Genomic DNA, 21,100 nt, shown 5'->3' with positions numbered 1-21,100 from the left:
CCAAGATCCCCTGCCCATGGCAGGGGGTCAGACTTGATGATCAGCTCAAGTCCCTTCCAAACCTACCAACTATGAAAGTATGAAACTATGAAGTACAATAGAAATGCCCCTTAACCTGTCCATGCCCCTTATGCCAGGGATTGTGATGGTATACTCCCCATGCTGGGGTAAACCTTAGCTAACTAGTTAAGCTTTAGTAATCCCTTTCCATGCCAGAATAGAGCAACAAGCCCACATTGTAGGGGACTCTTGTCCCTTGGAACCCTTCTTGATGTCAGGCTAGGAAAAGAGTGTAAGTGTATTAACACTTCAGTCCAACTGTCCAGCATTTTATTCATATTAACATTCATAGTTTCTCTTTAAAAATAGCTATTTTTATATAAGCATAGTTTTACATTACACATATTTGTGACTAAGGAATCCTTTCTCCATTCTTCATACAGACCCCTGACATTCAAAGATAACTTTCCCCCATTAAACTGAGCAATAAATCTTTAGTTAGGGGTTTCAAAAGTTTTACTTTTGCCTTTAGCACTGGAAGTTATTTATTTATTTTCCCTTGAGTCATCCTCATTGCATGAGTTGCTGGTATAGGGCACAGAAGAAAGTTTACTGGAGAAGAGAGTAGTCAGATTTGAGACCTACTTTTACAGTGCTCTTTCTAGCTTCAAATCTCTGAGATGAACTCAATTCATTAAAAAAGTTATTTTCTTAAGAAGTCTTTTAAAGGGTTGTTTGAACTTGCAGCTCAGGCTCTGTTGGTATTCATACTGTACCTATTCTCCACATTATTTCATGCCAGTCTTTGAAGTTTTCCATATCTCCTGGGTATTCCAGCTAATTCAGTTCATTGTAAAAGAGAACACAGAGAAATACGGTATCATCATATTACTAGTCCAAGGTTTGAAGCGCCACAAGCAATTTAAGAAAAAAAAAAAAAGAGGAAAATTCTTTGATTAAAAATGAAGAAAGGTAAATAAATCAGTCCAGACAATAAGCAGTCCATTGTTCTATTTAACTTGTTACTCCCCACTGCTGTGTCTTGATGTGCACTTTGGGTTATTTCCTTCTCTCTTTCATGGACATTTTCTACCACCTCTGATGATCACTCCAGGTCTATCATTCAAAGTCAGCAGGTCTGAACATTAATCATCTCAGAGCCTGAAAAGGCTGTGGAGCTAGGTTCACTCCCCCTCCCCCAACGGCTGCTGTAGAGAATGGCTGCATTCATCAATGGGGGATGGCTACTAGGGTGGTGTGAAATTTCAACAGGTGTTTTGTTTCAATGCTGTTTTGAGTTGTTTCAAGCTTGAAACAGCGAAATCAAAATGAAACGAAAGGCTCTGAAACAGCCTCAAAACAAAATGAGGGCACTTGAAACATTTTGAAAGTTTCAAAACATTTCGAGTTTCGAAGCTGGGCTTGCTTTCAGGGAAATAGAAACTAAGGAGAGGGAGGGGGAAGAGGGGGGAGGACTGCTCTGATATTGACTGTGCAGCCGGCCAGTGACTATGATCCTTCCCTGAGGTGCCTTCCAATCCCAGTGCTCTGGGGGAGGGACAGAAAAACAGCATAAAAAGCATTGTTTGAACTGAGCTTTCTCTGTGCCTTGGAGTCAGCTTATTGAGCTGTGTCTTCCAGCAGCTTTGCAGCATCAGAGAAAGGCTGTTACATTCCTCCCCGCTAGCCTGTTCCTACCAAGTGGGATCAATACCTTTTGCTTTTTTAATACCCTTTATTATTATATTCATCCCTTTCACTTTATTCCTCCCCCTACATCCTCTTTTTGTTTTTGTTAGCCTACTATGATTCTTTTCCCCCAGAAAAAAAATCTGTGCTCTCTCTCACAGTTTGCATTCCATTCACTGTGCAGGGAAGCAAAGCATATATTGCATATTATAATGTAGAACTTATACAGGAACACATACATACATTTATATATTTTATTTATTACATAAATACATACATACAATTATCTACATGTATTACATAAATACATATTGCATTACAAAAGAACATACAGATTTTCCAGGACAACAAACACACTATGAAGCATGCTGGAAAGGCAGCTGGCAAGCCTTCAAGGAGGGGTAGAAGAGGGGGTAGAGGGACAGCTATAAGTTACACCCCCCCCCCAAAAAAAAAAACTATATGCAGCCTCTTTCTTACAACTATCAGGCATGGGGCTTCTGGTTCTACTGGCAGCAAGGAGAGGGGAGCAGTGCCGCTGCCTGAGTCTGCATCCCCTCCAAAAGCACCAGCCATAACTCCCACCACCACAGCCAGTGGCTTGTAAATTCCCTTTGAGGATCAGGCCTGATAGATTGGAGATAGGTAGCTGGGTGTTCTTGTCTTTGATAGATTTTTGGTGTACACTCATTCTGGTGCGCAGTTGTTGCTTGGTGTCTCCTACGTATTTTCCATCAGGGCACTTGAATTTACAAACCACTTTTCACAGATGAGCCTATGAACTGCACTTCATCAACCTCCTAGGTACAGAAACTCATGGACTCATGGTAGACATTGGATTTATGACATACTACAACTTGCCTGACATCTGACTGCCCAAGTACCTTTCCACTTTTACCTCCTACATCTCCCCCACCCCAGCCTGTCCCTCCCACCCTGATGCCTCCATTTCCATTGACTGGCTTTCTTACCTGCATTGCCTCTGACTTCTTTGCTATTCCTTCCATCCATGAGCAGTACACACACATAGTGCAGGTGCTTCCTCAGCCTGACAAAGTGTTTTTGAATCCGAAAGCTTGCTAAGATATATTTCTCCAACTATTTGTTTTATTTACTAAAAGATATCAGATTGACCCAAAGAATCTTGTCTGTCAGTACCATTACCTTAGATCAACATGGCTACAACCTAAACCCCAAGCACCTGTCCCTGGTCAGCTGACTGGAAGGACACATTGCCCTGGGCACATGTAAGCCCCAGGGCTGGGGCTGGCAGGGAGACTTCTCTGGCAGTTGCTGGAGAAGAAGCTCCTGCAGGAAAGGAAAAAAGGCTCTATGACAGTTCGGCTGCCTGAGATGCTGCTAGTGCTACTGGGCTGCTTACTTACCTGTTGTTATTTAAAGTGGTGGACCAGACTGAGGCTGTAGGGAAGGAGGAGACCTCATTGGAGCACACTGCTGTGTTGTGTAGAGGCCCCAGCACCAGTCAGGGCATGCCTTAATACACACACGAAGTCACAAATCATGAGTTTTGCTTGTCAGCAGCTTGAGATACAGTTTCCCAGAAACCTCTGCACCTATCTCCTTGAAACCTGGCAGGCTTCATGGCTTCTTTAGGGGCTGCCATCCAAGCTGTTTCACTCTGCTGCACCTTAACACACACACACGTGACATGAATTTTGCTTGTCAGCAGCTTGAGGTGCTGTTTCCAAGAAACCCCTACACCTATCTCCTTGAAATGTGGCAGTTTTGTGGCCTCAGCACAGGCTACCATGCCTGCTGTTTTCACCCCTCTGTGCCCTCACATTTACAAGTGACACGAGTTTTGCTTGGAACTGTTAGAGGTGACTTTTCCAGAAACCCATGCACCTATTTTCTTGAAACTTGACAGGCTTTGTGGCCTCATCAGGGGCTACCCTTCCTGCTGCTTTCATTCAAAACAGCGAAACAGTTTCAATGAAGGGTAGAATGGTGCTTTGAAACAGAGAAATAAAACACTGTCTCTTTGAAATGGTGAAATGGAAGTCAAAATGAAACAGTGCTATTTCACACAGCCCTAATGGCCACTGTCTGTCAAAAATAGAGGAAGATGCTGACCTATTGCATCTGCCAGGTGTCTCAACCATGATTCTGTTCTGATTAGCTCTACCGTCTTTGAAGATGTACTACTTTTAGAGCCTATGGAAAAGCTCTCCACCTTTCCTGTGGGCCTACTGAGGCAACTTTTTCTCGCTTCAATTTTATGTACCAGTCCATGCCTTATAATAATTTATAATTGGATGTGACTTGTGAAACCCATCATGGAATGAGAAAGCAACTCAACAGTTTAAACTATACAGTTTTGTCAACAGCAGTTTTGGAATACAATAGATTTAAGAATAATTGTGGCATCTCCGGCCTTTCTGGCACCCCATTTATCTTATATCACACACATGACAAACAGTTGTAAGAATGCAAAGTTTGACAGGAAACTCATGCCACTAATGTGTAATAACTCCTTCTAGAACCTGAAAATTGCATTATGGGATGTCAAGAAACAAAATCAGAAATACTTAGGAGTGGATCAAGCAAAGAAATCAGGTGTGAATGGTAGCTCATGCTCAAAAGGAGCAGTACAAGCTCTTCCACTCCCTCTTCCCCCCACCCTGCTTCTTGCAGCTAATGAAGGCACAGAAAGAAGAGCAGCTCCCTGTTGTAATTCATGACACTTCACAGGGTCTTGGGGGTTGGAGAATCCAGCTGTTGTTTAGAGTAGTTGCAAGCCTGCAGCTACTCTCCCCATAGCAATAACCCTCCCTCCTTCCAGCCCTGGTAGTGTTTTCAGAATGGGAGCAGATAGCTGGTTCTGGGGGTTCCCCAGCTAGTGCTGGAGGGTAGGACAGGTGGGATTGGAGCCCCTCCACCTCTCCCATCCTACCCTCCAGCATCAGATGAAAAAACCCCAGACCAAATTCCCTCCACTCCCTTTCCCCTCTCTCATTCTGAAAGCAGCACCAGGGCTGGGAGGCAGTGCAGAATAAGTTACTGAAGGTGTTCCATTTTGGAGCATCTTCATCTGAACCCTTACTGCATGAGAATTCAGATTTTCATGGGATCAGGCCCTTTTAAAGTGCTCTGCAACTGTGCACTTCTGTTTGGTCACAGCTGTAGAGCACTTTCAGGGGTCAGGTCAGGTGAAAACTGGCTTTTGCCTGTGCCTTGAGGCAACTGATGGTCTGTAAGTAGGCTAGGTAAATCAGGCTGTGATTAAAAGAGTTTTGACCAGTGAACATTGTCTAATTCTTTACAAAACTGGGAACATTTTCAGATGGGATAGTCAAATTCACACAGCATATTTTATTATGTAAATGTATTGTTAATTGAGGTGTTAATTGAGGTATCAGATATGCAAAACTTGACAAAGAAGTGCTCTTTTTTACTCAGATATCTGATATAAAACATGGCCGGTAGACATTCAACCTTCCCCAGTCTGACATAAGCCAGTGTTTGAATCTGTTTTGTACAGAGATCTCCATAAAAAATAATTGTTTTCGGAATGGTTCAGCACAGAGAGTTGCGGGCCAAGATTTTGCAAAAAGTCCTAAACTTCCACTTAAAATAGGTGGCCAGATTGTCAGGCTGCTGTTACATGTTAACTTTCCAATGTGTTAAATGCTTTTAAGATGGGAGTGTCCCCATGTTAAGGTAGGAAAAGAAGCTAAGTGGACCCTGAGTGCCTCAAAGTTACATTTCTTCAGCTGTGGATTTTTTCCAGTTTATGTTAGGCAGCTCATGTTGCAATAATGTGAATCAGCTCTATGGGCCAATATGAGCTGGAAGTGGTTCTTCAGCATCCTAGGATGCACAACTCCCAGCTCTCCCACTGCGCACAGAGAATCTATCTTCCAGAGCTGGGAGAGACAGAAAACTTCAGGTGAACATGGATGTGGGAGCCAAGGGTGAGTCCCAGGGGCAAGGGGTGATTTGTGGGGGTGGAGGGTGAGCCTTGGGGGCTGGAAGGAAGATGGGAGGGGGGATGCTGGAGATAGGGAAAACTTTGCAACTCCTAGCCCCACACCTGCTCACCAGCCCTTTAGCAGTAACTCAGAGCAGTGCATGTTAGAGTGGCTTAATGTGTGACTGCTCAGAGCATGTGCTAACTCTAAACACTGCATAGAGTTAGCACATGCAATTTGTGACATCTATCAACACCTTTCAGCTCAGCACCAATCACCTTTTTCTCTTATTGACCTGATCCAAAGCCCATGTACATCACCAAAACAGTTGAATAGGCTTTAAAGGCATGCCATTGAAATTTTCCATAGACTATTGCCAAAATTTTAAAAACAATTTATCCTCTCATAATAGCTTTTTAAAACAACTGCACGATTAGCAAAGTAAGAATGATTTTTGAATGAATTTTAAAAAAACTGAATAAAATTTATTATTTAAAATTCTTCTCAAAATATTCAGTTTGCAAAAAAATCAGAGTAATTGTCCACTGGCCATATTTTTTCAGCAGAAAATTTAAGTTTTAATGTGTACCTGTATTGTCCCATTTTGTATTTGCTGCCAGGCAACACCATTTTAAAAATTAACCTGATTTGTTTCCTTCAGTTCACGTGTCAGACTGCAGCAGTTTGGTCTAGCAATCTCATCCCTGAATACAGAAAAAGTGACTATGGGCTCTATTTGTATTTTCATTCAAATTCCCACATTCCAGATTGAAATAAAAGCAGCATGTGTTGAGGGGGCTCATTTTGTTAAATTGGACATATTTGTTACTGCACTTTTAAGGCAATTTATATTTTGTCATTATATGCCATAATGACATCTGTTGCAGTAGAGTGAGACAAGATCAGACATAAATCATTAATATTTCTTGGATTCCAATCTGAAACTTAGAGATATCAACAATGGTTCATTGGCTTGAATATTTCAGTCCTGCAATACTTTAGCAAGTTCATACTAAAAATCTGTCTATACTGTCCCTTAAAGTGACAGTTTTAAAAAACTGAACAAAAGAAAGTGTATGTGTGTAAAATAAAGTAGACATTGTGAAATCAGAATTAGGAAAAGGGATTAATATTTCATGTAATGACACTGGGGAAAAAATCTGTGTATTTGTGTGTGTGTGTGTACTTATGCACCCATAAGAAAGAAATGCTAGGAACTGAGATTACATACTGGATGAAAACCCCACTGTCATCAGCATAGAGGAGAACTGACAAAGATGCCAACTTCATCATTTACTGCAGCTGTGCACCTGCAAATGCCACCTGGATGTCTGTCACTGCAGCAATCTTAGAAAGGTCTGAATATTCAACCAGTGAGAATTCGCATATATTATCTACTAAACATTTTAATTACTTTCACCCCTAATAAATGGCAGAGAAAAAATATGCCTCTAGGATTTAGTTCTGTGAGCAATAGGGGTTGCAGTGATTAAGAATAACTTCATCTACTGGACCAATAGTTGAATGCATCAAGCAATCAAATAGGGATTATAGAAAAACTCATACTGGTTTTAATTTTAGTTAGTTTGACTACATGACAAACAACATCTCAGAACATTTAATTAATCCAGGTTGTTCTAACAATGGGATATCTCAATAATTTCAGAGGTTTGTTATGGTGCTCCTGGGTTCTAATTTAAGCTCTTCTACCAACTTTCAGGTGGGCTTTTTAAGACACCCAGAACCAAATTCTGCTAACCTGATTTAAGTGTAGTCCACTGAAATGAAAACCTCTTAACATTTTTAAACTCTTAATCATTAAAGAGAAATATAATATGTCTTCAGTTCCTCAGAATGTAAGACAGTTATTATATATTATTCATATAGTGCTGTTGTCAAAACTCTCCATCAGGATCCGGTTTTCCATGCCATACAAGACACAGTGTGATAACAACAGAAGGGAAGTGGAGAAAGGAATGATAAAAAGTTCATATTAGGGGTGGATCCAGAGAGAGTGTAGCAGCATGGTTTCAGCCCCCCATGACAGTGCATGTTTGCTGCTGCAGTTCACTCTCTCTCTTCCTTCCTCCCTCTACCCCCAAATTCAGTAGCAAAGAAGAGAAGAGGAGAAACCAGCATTTTCATGTAGCTCTGGAGCCCAGGAGCTGTGCTGCTCCTACCCTCCTTTCCCCTGCTGCTAAATTTAGCACTAGTAGAGAGGAGGGTGAGGGACAGCAAAGAGCAGTGGAGCTTACCCCTGTTCTCTGAAGCTGCCTGAAAGCAAGGACTGTGGACAGACCCCATGTTGACCAGCTGGTGAGCACATAGAGCTCATGGTACATGTGGTGATCCCAGCAGGAGCTATGCCAACATGCCAGTGACCTGGCATCCAGGATCACAGTAGTGGGGGCTGGCCATACCCCCTTCAGTGGTAGGGCACATGTGTAATAAGAAGGGGGTGAGGCAAAACCGCCATCCCTGCAGTCTGGATGTCCCCACAAATTATGAACAGATTACCTACATTGGGTTAGGTAGTCACCAGTTTGAGAGTTCCAAGTGATCTGAATTTAAAATAAATATATGCATACATGAGATCAACTAACTACACAGCCTAGTCATAATGGATTTCCTAGTTTTTGTCACAGCAGAAGTAGATCTCAAGGAGGAATACCAAGGAGAATATGGAGGTTGGTCTATCTTCTCTATACAGTTTGAATGAAAAGAGAAATTCATGGGAAGGCTAAACAGAGTATTCAAGAATGTCATTTCAGCACAGTATATAAGATAATGTGGTGGTGGTGGTATGCGATACAAGAGGAGATAAGCAGAGGAAATTTCAAAACTTACCTAGACATTGAATAAGGCAGTAGATTGTATTGTTAGCAATGTAAGGATAGGAGGGAAGATGGGAAAGGGGTTGAGAGAAAAGATCTAACTTACTCACTTACCAGTGTCTTATGACTTTAATCAACTGCAGCCTTTATATCTATATTAAAAAAATTACCATGAGTAAGGATTGCACTAGCAAGCTCTCTGCGGGCACATCAACACAGGATCCTTTATTACGCATTAGACTAAATTAATGCACAGTAAAGCCTCACTGTCTAGATGTTGTGCAGGACTTACTGAACATTAAATTAGTCTAATGCACCATTTGCTAGGATCAACACATACAGGTACTAGATAAATGGTAGAGATTGGGACTGACCCCCATGCCGACCTCTGGGGTTGGCACTAGAAGGAGCCTGGAGCTCCCCCTGGCTGCTGCAGAGGGGCAGATCATGGTAGGAGCAGCTCTGGAGTGGGATCCTTCTATCAGGTGCAATTTGCTCCTGACAGTGGTACATGTGTAGATATGCACCTGAGAGTGCATTAATGAGCCTGAAATTTCTGCACAGAAAATTCAAGTGCATTAATTGCACGTGTAGACACACCCTGTATGAAGCTTATCCCTGAGCTGCATTGTCAAAGACTGTGGGCCTCACTTAGGCAGTCTTTGTGGTAGTTATTAAACTTGACATGCAAATATGGTTAAGCAACCAAAATCATTTCACAGCTTATTAACATTTTATTGGATAAGCAACATTACTACTTATTTCACATGGAAGCCCTTGCAGTGTTTTAAAATAAGTCTTTTCAAGAATGTTCTGCATTGTGTGTGCCTTAATAGCTTCTGCACACTGTCATATACAGAAGTCTGTACAGCCAGCCAATCTTCCTCCAATTTATGTCATATATGTAAAAAAACAAATCACACATAATTTGGCACTTTTAGCTATGTCTCGAATGAATTTAGAAGAAATCACAAAATGGGACCAGTAGGCCTACCGCAAATCAGTAAGAATGGGAAGGGTAGAATTGTACCCAGGAGGAACAGAGGCAATACCTGTGCTGTGGTTACTATGGAAGCACAGAAATTTGGTATATCTATGTGTCACTAGCCATTTCCTTTCTCACCTTCTTTTACATGAAGATCCTTTAGGAGAGTACCTCTGAACACTTAGGGCACTGCCTAAGCTTGGGGTCTGCTATTCTTGGTGACTTTGGGGTAGGCAAAGTCAGAAGACTATTTATTTCCTGATGAATGAGAGTATACAACGTATGACCTCACCTGGCCATTCTATTTTTTATCTTTTATTATGACTATATATGATTGCGTATAAAGTAAATTAAGCAGCAGATCACATATGGATTATTCTAATTCTTGTTAAATTGCTATTTGGCATATTGCTAAAATACAATCATTTAGCAGTTGTCTTATAGCAACCCCTAAAATTTAGTATATTAGGGGAAATAAAAATTATTTAACTGTCTTAAACAAAGACACTAGAAATGGAAAAAGCTATGAAAAATAATGCAAATCATGTATTATTTTTAATCTATCTCCCTCCCCTCTTGTTATTTATGAACACGTCAAATTAATTTTCAAGGTCTTTATGATTTTTCCCAGAATTTGCCAATACAAAAGTTGGTTTTGGATGATAATCCTTCAGCATTTGATGATTTCTGGGTCCTACAGTGTGACTGAGAGAAATGAGATGTCTTTATCCCCAGGAAACATTCCTGTACTAAGTGGCTTTGAAGCATCATCAACCAGTTTTTTTATAGGTTATTTTTCTTTTTTTTTTTGTAATCTTATGCCAATTCACTGATTTCTACTAGTGATACCAAAACAAAAATAGCAATACTTAATGTTCAGTGAAGAATACAAAAAAATGCAAAGGGTATGCTGTGTGGAGATACTCTAATAATATAATGTTTGGCTTCTCTGCTCTTGATGTGTAATGAGGTTTTCTGGTATTTCTTGACTGCTAAGCAGCCAGTTACTTCCTTATTTTGTCTCAAAGGATTCAAAATAAAAGTATTTGAGTTGTCCCTTTCTCTCCTTGTGAAAACTATACTTAAATAAAAGCTTGGTAACCCACAGAATGGATAAACCAGGATAGTTAATATATTAGTCTGTCCCAATACCCCATCTCACAAAAGCACACTCTCAGATCACTGCCAACAGAGAATCTTTGCCTTTGTCTTCAACTAAGTCATTATGACATGGAACATTTGTCAATTTTTGCTTTATCATTTTCTATCTTTCTTCAGTGTCATACTTCTGGCTTTTGTCACTATAATTTCCAGCAAAAAAAATATTGGGAAATTAAGGCTGAAAGTAAGTAGCAATAATTTAAAGGCAAAAAACAATGACTGCCTGTACACATGTTCAGGGGTAGTGTGTGTGTGTGTGTGTGTGTGTGTATGTGTGTGTGTGTGTGTGTGTGTATGTGTGTGTGTGTGTGTATGCACACACGCGAGGGAGAGGGGGTGTTTTAATTAGAATGGTTCCCAGACAGCCACTCTAATTAAAACATCACACTGTCACATGTATTAAGCCCCCATGCATTTAAAAAATGGCTGTGGGTTGCTTTATCTAAACCTCATTTGATGAGGTTTAGGTAAAGTGCCCTAATGGCCATTTTTAAACCTGTAGGGGCTTATACACATGATGGTGAGGCCATGCTAGAGTGTTCTAATTAGAACATGGAACAGTCTTGATTAATTGAGTGCTTTCTGACACTTTTGAATTAGAACAGAAACCAGCATGTGTATAGGCAGCCAATAGGTATGTTTGTATTATAAACCATGGAAATTTAGAGTTCAGGTTAAAAAGGTATCTAAACTTGTCGACGCATGGAAATACTCCTAAATTATCTTAACTCTGTCCTATAGTGACTTCATAGAGTGGCTATGTAATTAAGACATTTACTTCTTAACCCAGACTGGATGAAAGAAATAGTTCAAGTCTCATTAAATATTTTTTTTTCCAGGCTTTCCCCACTTCACATATTCACTACTGGGCAGAGTAGGAAAAGACTAGAAAATTATAGGGAAGTAAACTGAATATTATGAGAACTACTGCAGCGAATGTGCCAAAGGGTTGTCAGAGGATCATGAGAAGAGCTGTTAAGAACTCACAGGAGAAATGAAGTGTCACACTTTGAAAAATAGTTGCTAATGTTTTTACACTTGCAATATATCCAAAAAGGTCACAAAAAGGTAATTGTGCAAATAAAATATGTGTGGGTAAATGGATGCATCACCACTTGTTTGCAGGTCTGGGCAATACTTGCACCTTCAATTAGCTGTTTGTACTCTTGCACATCTTTTTTAACCGTAGGTCATTTTTTATGTTTTTAATTTATCTTGAAAAGTTTGACTAAGCTTCCAAAAAACATTAAACTTTACTATAGTTAAATGTTAAGCCAAATCTCTAAAAGTGTTGTTTTTTGGCTGTCACTAATTATGAGCCAGTTAATAATTAGTGGTAAAAAATAAAAGCTTTTACCTTTTGAGCATACCCTGAGGTTCTGTGTATGGAAGAGTCGTGGCTATAGTGAAAATGGGTGGAACTGACTGATGGAGATAGAGTAAAGTGTCAGCATAACTGAGTAAGATTGAGAGTGACTACATGGATATACCTGAATTGGCATTAGTATTAATGAACAGGACAGCACATATCTTGACATGAGTGAATGGTCACAGCCTGGAAATGTAGAAGTGAATATTAGCTCACATGACTTAGTATAACTCTGAATGATTGCATGTATGACACATGAAGAATTACTGGAACTTTGTGTTGGTGGGTGGGAGTAACAGAGTGTCACTTGATATAAATGAGTATCATTGGGTAGGAGCAATTGAGTCTGTAGCTAATGATTTCCTCTTGGTGGAGAATAACCCACTGTCTTTTAGTGACAAAATATCTGCTTCCTGCAGGCAGTTACTTGCTTCTTTCCATTACAAAATGGTATTTCTTAATACTTCTGACACAACAAATATATATCACAGTGATTAAGACTAAGGTTCAATCATGGAGGGAAATATATTTAATTTCAGATGGCACTTCAACTTTTATTATCGCAACGTTTGCTTGGTTTTACCTGTAAAACACATGATGTCTTACCTTATTCACAGAATGTTATTCTGCCTTAAACATTTTTGTCAACTGAGAATTTTGAACTTACTGGCATTTACAATCATTTAGTAAAGGAATAGTGACAAAACAAAGAGGAAAAATTATGAGGCAAATTTAACAGTGGTATAAATTGGTGCAACTACAGTAATCTCAAGAGAGTAGCACTCAGAACAGCACTAAATGAAGCCTAAAGAAGCCAAACTTTTTTTTGAAAACCTGCCTGCTCTAAATTGCACCAGAGGCCAAGTCCAGGGTAGGGTAATGTAAAGATATCAAATATTGCTTTCTCTTGCATGGAGTTTTAAGTGGAGTAATGTTTGGCTGGACCTATGGAAACAGGACTCCGAACGTTGGAATTTTCAGATCTTTTATTTTCATATCAGCTTATTTATTTGAATGTTTTGTGTCGATTAAATAGGTCATTTATATATTTCTGAGTGGGTGCCCAAATGACTGAGATAACTAATTGCAAAAACCATATTTGCAATTGCTATACAGAATGGCACTAAAAATCATAGAGTTCTAGTGGTAATTCTGAGCTATGTAGCTTACAAATGTCTAGCCAGGTTTTATCCTTCCCTATCCCAGTCTGCATAATTTGCCATCTTTTCCCTTCATGCCATCTGTCATGCTCTTTGGGCGAGGACCAGGCCCTATTTAAATGGGTTTTTTTCATTATTATTCCTAAAACAAAATGAATTTTATAATTAGATCTGATTGTTGCTAAAACAGCAGGTTTTTGTTTACTGACAAGTAAGACAGCAAAAATAATCTAAACACAATTTTCATTGGTTTTGGTTTTATTACAAAATACAACAGACAGACCTCCCCATTTTCAATTAAAAATGATGAAACTGGCTCAAGTGACAACATAAATAAATATTACATGTACATCATTGGCCAAGCACAGTTTAAAAGTTGCTTGACTGTAGCAACTGCATTTGCTGCAGCATAGGAAATATGCTGTATTTGTGGCATAGTTTGATGTACTGAGGACGGATGTTATCCATATCAAATTACCTTTTAGACCTGTTAAAAGCAGCTTCTGCTTTACATTAACTTTGTCAATTTAACATCTTCTTTCTGAGACATCCACATCAAAACAAGAGGCCTATGGTAGGAAGCGTGCTTTGCTTCTGAACAAGGGCAGCCACAAGGCCCCTGTTAGCAAGAGCTATCCAACTGTTGTTCAGAAAAGACAGCTGCAGGGTATTTGGTTCTGGGAGCTCTTTGGTCACTATCTAACAAAGACTGCTGTGGGGCACTGGATACAGGCCACTCTCTGGTTACTTTCTACCAAAGGCTGCAGGTTTGCAATTTGAGCTCCCACAGCCAAAGCCTTCAACCTAATTAGCTGAAATAAAGTCCATTCTGGTACTTAGCTACACATTCAAGCCTTTGTTATGGGAAGCTGGTGGACTATTTTTAAGCAGAGACAAATACAGTAGTGGAAGCACAAAGCAGAAGGCTAAAAATAATGCTCATGTGACTTTCCCTACTACAAGATTTACCCATTTACTTATGGTAATTTTCTATGAGACAGTCTCACAAGTGACCTCCTAAGTAAGACCCCGTGCAAATCATGAACACCATCATGTGGGAAGATGACAGATTTTATGGAATGGCTAAGGCAAAAATGGCAAATTTCACAGTTTGTCATGGATTAATGGAGAGGGCTAGAGAAACATAAAGTCATTTATATTGATAAAGAATGATTCCAAGATATTTCAAGTTTTCTTTTTAATGAATAAAAATCATAAAAATATGTGACAGTCTGTCACTGGAATTTGAAATTACTATTTTAGGACATGGTAAGCTATAGAAAATAAGGAGGCAAATGGTGAATATGTGGGGGATTCCATCAGAGATGGCACCAAAATAACATGAAAGGACAGTATTGCTTCAAATTCAAATTCAATATGTTCAAAACAGATAGTGTTGCGTTTACAGTGATGTGTTCAGTATGTTCATTTATGAGCTCTGGCACATACAGTAAACACATAGAGACAGTGTGGGGATCTTAGTTAAGACAGTTTATATGCAGTATTCCTTCAGTGGCAGCACTGAAATCTATTGTGAAAAAGTGGAATTACTCTAAATGTGGTCCTACTTCCCTCAGTTTTGTTACCTTAGGTTTTGATTTGGCAGAAAGCACTCTACTTTTGAAAAGTAGAATAAATAGATTAGCATTTCCCAATGTGGCTACTGGTTTTTGGGTTCTGTAGCTTTTGAACCACAAATTTGAGATGCTAAATAAACATGCCACCGAAAAGGTAATAACGTCTTCTCTTAACTGGTTACCATATACTGGACACTGAAAATTAGGGATGCTTTTAAAAATTATCTGTGTTCAGAAGAACAAAAAATCCTGATACAGGTAGTGTTCCCAAGGCATGCTGTAGGAAAATCTTGAGAAAATAGATTAAGATAAGTCTAATGGTGTCTTTCTGAGGCAACATCGCCAAATGATATATTCTTTACTTTTGTTCACTGCAACTGATCCAAAATGTCCTCATCTGCAGTCTGCTTTGTTTCCATGATCTCTCTTATTAAAAATCTACATGTCTCAGCATATCTGGTGTTTTTTCTGAGCTATGGGCCCCCACTGACATAAAATCTCTTGTAATTTGGGTACAACTAAAAAAATCTCTAAAAATTCCAAGAAGTCTAGACTAAGCAGAAATCTCAGCTTAGCAGAGAGGGTGGTAGATGTACTGGGTACTACAAATCTTTAACATCTACTGAATAGCAGTGGAAGGAAGATAGCTTGGTTTTTGGCTCAGAGGACATCCTGTAACTAGACCCAAGGGAGGTTATTAAGGGCATTTGGAAGCAGCAGAGTGCCTAGGGGAAGATATTAAGAGATTACTTTTCTCAAATCCATATCCCCTCCCTCCAAACATACTTACAGTATGTGCTGTAGCTTGCTGCTTTGCAAACCCATTCTTGAATTCTGTGTCTGGAAAGATGAATCCCTGTAAGGACATTACATTAGCTAATGAACTTTACTAAGAGTGTAATAAAACATGGAAATAGCACCTCCTGCAGTGAACTCTTATAGTACAGTGGATAACAGAAAGGCACATAGCTAGATAGCCAGCTAAACAGGCTTAAGGCAGCAAGCAATATTCTGTAACATTTGCAGGAGTACCCGTGATAAAAATGAACAGTATGGTACTAACTAAAAGTATAGAATTTATCAACTTTAAATCCTGTGTAAACATGATAAATGCTGCTACTTGTGCTCTCAAACTGTAATCTAGGACCAATGTATTCCTTAGCAACTGGACCTATTTTCTTTGGCTATTGTAGGATTAGTGTAGCAGCCTGCACATTTGATTGCTGCTTCATTTCAATTAGAAAGTAAACAATGTAATCGGTATGGTAGCTCCTGCATTCTTTATTTTCCTAGTCAGTTAAATTGCCTTTATTCTCACATTTTCAGAGTGCCAGAAAATTCAGTATTGACTACCTGTAGAATTATCAGTGGTGAAGCTAAAATGTTTGACATCTGGGATAGGACATGGAGGCATTTTTGCAGTGGCAAGGCATGTTGACCCTAATCTTGTGAACTGATCTGAACAATTAGAGGCATGGATCACATTGTGGGATTGTTGGATAAACACATTAGATGCATGCTTCTGCTAAAATGATGAGCCCTGGAACAGATAAGTTGAAATGTCAATTCCCATCATTACTTTTGGAGGGTAATATTGCTTTGAGATGAATGATTCAGTTCACAATTTGCAGAGTTGTGATTTCAGGCTATCCACAGGCTCAGGAAGACATCTGATCAATTTACTCATCAATTTACATTCAGAGTTTGTTTGGAAGGTAGATAGATGTCTGAGGTTCCAAAACAAATGGTATACTTCACAACTTTTTCACCAATTACAGCACTGTACAAGAGACTGCAAGAGACCTCATGAAGTAGACAGGGATATCTCACCTCATGCTTTGGTAAAGTTCTGCTCGACCTGGTACTGGCTACTGGGGATGACCTAATCGGTGACCTAGTGATTGATGGGAAGCTGGCAAGTCAGTCAGCCACCATAAAAGCTGGCAAGTCAGTCAGCAACACTGAAGTCCTTGACTTCAGGAAAGCTGACTTTGACAAGCTCAGGAGTCTTGTCAGTGAGGCCCTAAGGGACCACAACCCCAGGGGGAGGGGAGTTCAGGAAGAGTGGTTGCTCCTCAAGGGAGCGATCCTCAATGCACAAGCTAAGTCCATTCCATCTCAGAGGAAAGGCAGCAAGAGGGCACAGCAGCCCCCCTGGCTCTCCAGGGATCTAGCAGACCTCCTGAGGCTAAAAAGAAAGGCCTACAAAGGATGGAGGATGGGATTCACCTCCAAGAAGGAATATTCTGTATTGGTCCAGTCCTGCAGGGAGCAAACCAGGAAAGCCAAGGCTGCAACTGAACTCCAACTAGCTTCAAGCATCAAGGACAATAAAAAGTCCTTTTTCAGATATGTAGGGAGCTGGAGGAAAAGCAAGGGCAACGTTGGACCCCTGCTAAACTAGATGGGACAACTGACAACTGATGCCCAGGAAAAGGCCTACCTATTAAATGGGTACTTTGTGTCAGTTTTTCATCAGTCCCATGGGACACCCATGCCCACTATGGGACAGGGAGATCCAGGTGATGGGGATCCCCTACCCTCCATCAATGCTGACCTTGTTGTTAGAAATGGAATATTGTTAGAAATGCACAGCTTGCATCTTGCACCCGATAAGAAAGAAACACTGCCAAGGACTTTGTTCCTTTCCTAGCCTTGCCACAGCTTTTCTTATACTAAATCGCAGACTCTCCCCCAGCTTCTCCCTAGCCTTTCTCATACAGATTACAGAAGCTGGAATTCAACTGACTGTGTCCTTGAAAGGGGGGGGTTTGAACTCTTGGTGATCTATAGTAGTCTCTGAGCATGCTTAATTAGCTGATGCATATTTACCTCTCCGCCCTGCATACTTAAGTAGTTAATTATACTATACATGTGATGTATGTAGTGATGTAACCACATGTATGCTTGTATGAAACGGAAGTGAGCTGTAAGAGTTCCTGTTTCTGCACATGTGCCCAGGAGGAAAAAGATAAATACAGCCTGCAAAATTCCTTGGTGGGTTCAGAGTAATCTGAGTTTTTGACTCTGCTCTGACCCTATTTGCAAATACACCTTTTGTGCCATCTAGTGAGTGTGTGTCTGTGATTTTGGTGGCCTCCAGAGAAACGAACCACTTTATGCATCATTGTGAAGGAACACCTTGAGAGGCTGGACACCTTCAAGTCAGCTGGCCCTGACAATCTATACCCCAGGGTACTCAAGAAGCTGGCTAGCATCATAGCCTAGCCTCTAGCATGGATATTTGAGAACTTCTGGCGCTCTGGTGTAGTGCCCGAAGACTGGAAGAAGGCCAATGTGGTTCCTATCTTCAAGAAAGGGAGGAAAGTGGATCTGGCAAACTATAGGCCCACCAGCCTGACTTCTATCCCGGGGAAGACCTTAGAAAAGTTTATTAAAGAGGCCATCCTTAATGGACTGGCTGATGCCAACATCCTGAGGGATTGCCAGCACGGGTTTGTTGCGGGTGGGTCTTGCTTGACCAATCTCATTTCCTTCTACGACCAGGTGACCTCTCACCTGGACAAGGGAAAAGAGATTGATGTCATATATCTTGACTTCATAAAAGCCTTTGATTTGGTATCCCATGATCACCTCTTGGTAAAACTGGCCAATTGTGGCCTTGGGTCCACCACAATCTGCTTGCTGAGAAATTGACTCCATGGTCAGACCCAAAGGGTGGTAATTGACGGAAGTCAATCATCATGGTGCTCTGTGACCAATGGGGCCCCCCAAGGCTCTGTCCTTGGACCCAACATCTTCATTAAATATGTGGACATTGGAGTCAGAAGCGGACTGGCCAAGTTCACCAATGACACCAAACTTTGGGGAAAGCATCCACACCTGAAGACAGGAGGGCGAACCAGTCTGACCTGGACAGGCTCAGCAAATAGGTGGACGAGAACCTCCACCTTGGGAGGAAAAACTTGCAGCAACTTTATAGTCTTGACAGTGCTATGGTGCCTAGTACTATCATAGAATCATAGAATCAATGAGTCGGAAGGGACCTAGACAGATCATCTAGTCCGATCCCCTGCCATGGGCAGAAAGGAGCACTAGGGATGGTAGGGGTCATAAGACCCCAGCCAGGTACCTATCCAATCTCCTCTTGAAGATTTCCAGGGAAGGTGAGAGCACTTCCTCTCTAGGAAGCCTATTCCAGGCTCTGGCCACCCTTACAGTGAAGTAGTTCTTCCTAATATCTAACCTAAACCTATCCTCCCTCAGCTTGTGGCCATTGTTCCTGGTGACTCCAAGGGGGGCCCTGGTGAACAGACTTTCCCTGAGTCCCTGCTGGTGGCCCCTGATAAAGTTCTAGGCAGCCACAAGTTTCCCCCTCAGTCTCCTCTTGCAGAGACTGAAGAGATTCGGGTCTCTCAGCCTCTCCTCATAGGGCTGGCCACGGAGGCCCTCAACCAGATGAGTGGCCCTCCTCTGGACCCTCTCTAGGTTCTCCACATCCTTCCTGAAGTGTAGCACCCGGAACTGGATGCAGTACTCCAGCTGCAGCCTGACCAGTGCCGCACAGAGGGGTAGCAAGACCTCTGGACCTGTTAGTGATGCCCCTGTTGATGCATGACAGGGTGCGGATGGTTCTGCCTATTGCTATGATGTGGACACTGATGTGGACATTGAGTCAGATGTGGACATTGGAGTCAGAAGCGGACTGGCCAAGTTCACCAATGACACCAAACTTTGGGGCAAAGCATCCACACCTGAAGACAGGAGGGCGAACCAGTTGCACTGGTGACTCATATTCATCCTGGAGTCAATCCTGACTCCAAGATCCCTCTCTGCCTCTGTGCTGCTGAGAGGGTCGGCCCCTAATCTAGAACCATAATGCTGGTTCCCTCTCCCCAGGTGCAGCACCCTGCACTTGTCCTTGTTGAACTGCATCCTGTTCAGATCCGCCCACTTCTCCAACCTATCCAGGTTTGCCTGGATGCAGTCCCTGTCTGCCAGTGTATTCATTTTACCCCACAGCTTGGTGTCATCAGCGAACTTGAACAGGATGCTCTCCACACCCTCGTCCAGGTCGCTAATGAAGATATTGAACAGCACCGGCCCAAGGACCGAGCCCTGGGGGACTCCACTGCCAACACCCTCCCAGGTCAACATCAACCCATCCACCACCACCCTCTGGGTGTGACCCTGGAGCCAGTTTGCCACCCATGTGACTGTGCATTCATCGATGCCGCAGTCCCTCAGCTTGCCCACCAGAATTGGGTGGGACACTGTGTCGAAGGCCTTCTGGAAGTCCAAGAAGATGACATCAACTTCCTCCTTCACATCTAAGCTCTTTGTTACCTGGTCATAGAAAGAAACCAGGTTAGTCAGGCAGGATCGGCCTTGCATGAACCCATGTTGGTTACCCCTCAACACCACTTCCCCTGCAGGGCTGTCACAAATGTTGCCCTTGATAATTTTTTCAAAGACCTTCCCCAGGATAGAAGTGAGGCTGACTGGCCTGTAGTTGCCAGCCTCTTCCTTCCTCCCCTTCTTGAAAATAGGGACCACATTGGCCCTTTTCCAGTCCTCAGGGACTTGTCCCAAGCACCAGGAGTCCTCGAACAGCTGTGCCAATGGCTCCACAATGACACCAGCCAATTCCCTCAGTACCCGTGGATGAAGGCCATCTGGGCCCACTGACTTGGATACATCTAAGCCCTCCAGGTAATCCTTAACTAGGTCTGAACTAACAGTCGAGGGACTCGCATCCTCCCTGGGTCTCTTTACACTATCACCCGAGAGTACCCCATTGTCAGCAGACAGGAACACAGAGGCAAAGAACTTGTTGAAGAGTTCTGCCTTCTCTCGTGCATCCATCACCAACTGCCCTGCCCTGCAATGTTACCCTGAGACTTCTTCTTGCTACCTATATACTCGAAAAAGGACTTTTTGTTATCTTTAATCCCAGAAGCTAATCTAAGCTGTAGTGCTGCTTTAGCCTTCCTTACCAAATCCCTACAAGCTTGGGTCAGGGAGATGTACTCCTCCTTTGTCCCTGCCCCCTTCTTCCACTACCAGCACACTTTTTTCTTTGCCCTCAGGCCAGCCTGGATAGCTGCGCTCAGCCATGGAGGTTTCTTGCCCTTTTCCCACCTTCCTGCGCAGAGGAATTGCATCCTGCTGCACCCTTGAGGAAGGATCAGCTTTCCTGGACCCCCATACTAGCTACACCCTGGGCTCCAAGTGCCTCCCTGACTGCTGCCCTGAGCAGATCGAAGTTGGCTTTCCTAAAGTCAAGCATTTACGCTGTGCTAGTTACCCTCCCTATGGAAGAAAGAGACTATGGGGTCAACATTTATCACCAGATGAACATGAGCCTTCAATGCGATGCTGCAGCTAGTAAAGCAACCAAAACACTGGCTTGCATCCACAGATGCTTCTCAA

This window comes from Crocodylus siamensis, chromosome 5 (assembly GCF_052110815.1).
Source record: "Crocodylus siamensis isolate JL-2025a chromosome 5, ASM5211081v1, whole genome shotgun sequence".
NCBI lineage: Eukaryota > Metazoa > Chordata > Crocodylia > Crocodylidae > Crocodylus > Crocodylus siamensis.
Note: the sequence above shows the minus strand (reverse complement) of the source record.